Genomic DNA, 4,269 nt, shown 5'->3' on the forward strand with positions numbered 1-4,269 from the left:
GTTTGGTTACAGCAGACAGAGGGTGGGCGGTGTTAAAGGATTTAGGGGCCCCGGAGCTGGACAGAAGCCCTGGAACACGGAAGGGATGACTGATATTTATCGCATTAGAGCTCCTTGCTGTGCTGTTTTCACCAAAGGCAGAACCAAAAAGCATTTATGTGTCTGTGTGCATCTGTCTTTATTAACTAGACCCTGGGAAAGAATGTGCAAACTCTAAAACAATCTAATCAATAGTTTTGGTGATCGTAAATATGTAATTGCCACTCGCTTTTCGTGATTGAGTATGGGGGAAAAGGGGCAAGGAGTCAATGTGCGCCACATTATAAAAGTTTAATGTGTGGAAATATGGTCTCTTTTTTTCTATATGTGCATATCTACCTTTATAAGAATTTCAAAGTAGGGCTATTCCCCATTCCACCTTTATTTAATGAAATAAATACAAATAAAGCCCAAAATTCCAAAAAGAAAGGACGTGCAGTTTAATCCACAAAGTGTAATTCTTTCATATAGCTACATCAGGCGACACCTGAGCTGTCATCTCTCTCTCCTCATCCTCGAGATAGCCTCGGGTCTCTGAGGGTTTGGCTTAGCACGACCTCCTAATGAGAGATTTACTGTATGAAGATAATTATGGGGGGAAGCAACATCTCGCTCAGGCCCAATGATTAAGATAAGAGCACTTCGGTGCATATTCAAGCGGCACCCTCCTCCTCCTGACCTGTCAGTCTGCCGGAGCTCTAGTGGTCACAGACAATCAGCTGGAAAAACACAGAGGGCATGCCTATATGCATGGCAAGCGCAGACGCTCGGAAGCAAACAGAGCCGCGCGCACGTTAGACTGAACCGGGAAGGACAAAAACAACGCAGAGCACGCCGTGCTATCGCTGCCATTTTATAAATCAGCCACCTGGGCGATTAAGGGAAAAATGAGTGAACAGAATCAGAAACGCGTGCTCTTGTTTATTGCTTTAGAGAGTTAGCTGGCAAGGAGGCAACCATCGTGTGATGATGAGAGTGGCCCCTCTGGAGACGGCATTCGCACACTGGCAGAGGAGCTAATACAGACTTTCATTAGGATGCACACTTCAACACACTGTCATAGTATTTACAGTCTCACACTGGGGAAACAAATAAACTGCGTGATTAACAAGTTTTCCTGATGCCTGGCGCTTCGCTGTGTGCGCATTGGAGTGCCACCTCGCCGACTTAATGATTCTTAATGGTTTCTTAATGACTTCTTAATGACTTCATCAGGAAGATCCTGCAACAGCACATTCTGACAAGCGGGAGCCTCCCCTTGAGACCCAGGATCACACCGAAGCACTAACCCCTCTTCGGCTTTCTGCTAAAACAACACACACTTTAAATCTGCTTATCTGAGACGGCATCTTCGACTCGGGTGACGCGAGCTTTTGATCCGTGGTTAACTGTAGGCCTATGTGATGCAATTTGATATGAAAGCGTGCGAGCTGATGTGTGGAAATGCACTAAAAGGCGAAAAGGGATGTCCAACTAGGTTGTGGGCAAATGCAGTCACATCAAACTAATCTCAGAACATTGGAGTGACATCTAGTGTTGTGTAACCAGAATTAAACTGCATTGTGCGAGGGTATCTAGGAAACCCATTTGGTAGCATTCGGTGTAAAGCTGCGACTGTGATGCAACACTGGGGGAAGCGGGAAGAAAACAAAAGGAACAGGAAATTCTCCAATTCCTAGAGATCCCGGTAATTGCAGAATTTCATTACAGCGGGACGTGCAGCGAGATGACACTCAACGCTCCAGCGAGAGAAACAAGCGGTGTGTTGTTGAGCTGGTAACAAAGTGTGGTCAGCAGCAAAAAATCCTCCAAGCATTTAATGACATAGAATTTTCTGGGTCACCTCAATGTCACTGAGCAACAAATAGTTTGGAGTGTGAAGTACATAGTGCCGGCCATCACAGATTGCCATGTCACTCTCAGCCAAGGAACACCAGCAAAGCCTCCAAATTACCACTACACCTCTGAGTCTGGCGCTCAGAGCTCCCTCCATCTAAACCACAACAAGATCAAAAGTGTCATTCTATTTTTTTAAAGTCTTTATTTTTTTAATAAAACAAAAGCTAAAAAGCTATCAAGGTAATTGTGATAATCAGTGTTCGTGAAAAAGGATATAAAAATAAGAAGAAATTCCATATACCGCTCACACACACACACACACACACACACACACACACACACCACAACTGGTTAACAAATTGTATTAGCAGAGAAGCTTGACTGCATGGCAAATTACATCGCCCTGATGGATGTCCTCTTTACGGGTTGTAGAAGCAGGCTGAGGGGCCGTGGAGAGAGGATGAGGCTCTAGCCAAACACTCATAAAATGATGCATAGCCGGCCATGTGTCACCTATTGGCACAGGCTCGGGTATCTCGCCCAGATACCAATGCCCAAAACACAGAGAGACACTTGCTCCACTTAATCCATGGCAATCAGGAAGAAATGTGATTCAAATATCCCACTTCCACGCCAAGAATGAATACATCAACACCGTTTTAACCCTTCAAGTTCAGTTTTCTCTCCCTAAATTTACAAAAAAAAAAGTTTCCTAAAAAAAAAAAAAGTGTGTAATTTGGTAGTAATTATAGGTCAAAGTCTAAAGCAGTGCTACTGCAGCTCACCAAGTGCCGAAGGGGGCACCAAAACAGGCTAATGATCATCAATCATAATAATCAGAATGATGAATTATTTAAATTCAAGATGAAGCGCAACTTCAATAGGCACAATTAGACCATTATACCAAGAACAAGATATACATAATTCATTGAAATAATGAAATAAATTATAGCCCCCCCTCACAGTCTCCCTGTGGTTTATGCCTATCCTGCTGCCAGCTATCATGACACACACACACACACACACACACACACACACACACACACACACACACACACACACACACACACACACACACACACACGGAGGTTGTTGGTTAGACTCAAAAACAATGTAACCCAGTTTTGACAAATGGCACGTTTTTGCTTTTAGCTGTTCGTGTTTTCTTTTGTCTGAGGTTATTAATGACATGCAGCCTCTCACCTTTCGCAGCAGGATCCACAGGTGAGTCTCCCCAGCATGAGGGTTTTGAGCACTTACAAGAACAATACCCGTATTTGTTCCTGACACAGAAACAGGAACCTTGGGCTAAATCACAGTACTTCCCTTTCTACACCTCAGACATTTGGGCCACACAGCAGACATCCTGAGGTTGAGTTCTAAGCTCTGTCACATTTGTCTACATATCCTCCCAAACACTGAGAACCAAAACAAGTAAATAATTAATGAGTATTTACTCACAGCTCCCTCAAACTAGAGTGAAAGCAGGCGGGCGACCTCCTTGCAACTAGGAAACAAAGAGTTTCCGACTTCACAGGTCACCTGTTGGGAGGCAACGTCTCGCCAAACAGTTGCGGCCCGACTCGGACTGACTGCAGTCGCTCTCAGACAGACTGGTCATCTAATTTAAATTAAATGCAAACAGATTGTCAAAATCAGCCGGAGTCAGGCTGCCGCTGAGCACAACTCGTCTGGATGCGTCTCTTCGCGATGGGGACTCCGCTCAGCTGGTCGTATTCTGGTTCTACTCTTATATAAAAGCCAGCTTGCTGAGTGCATATGCAAATCTCCATCCTTGCAGGAACTCTGACACTGTTAGTGGAGGAATTTCGGTTTCAGATCTGAGACTCTGAATGGACAGTTAATGTGAATTTATGTGCATGTAGGCAGCAACACGTTTGCAACAGACAGCAATAGATTTTTGTGAACTTCGCTGATTTATCAGAGCTAATTACCTCACTCAACTGCAAAGTGACAGCAGACTGACTCAATAAGTCTCTGGCTTATTGTCGTTTTATCGCCGTCTTCATGCACCAAAGTCGTTTTAAAGACGCTGCAGGTGGTCACAGACCTACTCTTCAAAACAACATGATCACTTTTTGCAAGTTCCCTGCACGCGGTCACTATGATTTTGCTCGTATTTTCCTTGGTGTGACTCTAGCATTGACCAAAGCTGTTCATCAATTTATAATTATCAATATTTATACCTTTAATGTCTCCAAAACGATCATCTTGGATCATACACGATGATGGGGGCCTTTGAGCTGCAGCGCTGTTGAAAATGCGACTAATAAATGACCGTGACAGCTGTGTAAATTTAAATGAGGGAAGTCATGTGTCAGGTTTTCATGATAGCAGCATGTCTAAGATGAGTAAGAAACTACTACGTGC

This window comes from Oreochromis aureus, linkage group 4 (genome assembly GCF_013358895.1).
Source record: "Oreochromis aureus strain Israel breed Guangdong linkage group 4, ZZ_aureus, whole genome shotgun sequence".
NCBI classification, from domain to species: Eukaryota; Metazoa; Chordata; class Actinopteri; order Cichliformes; family Cichlidae; genus Oreochromis; species Oreochromis aureus.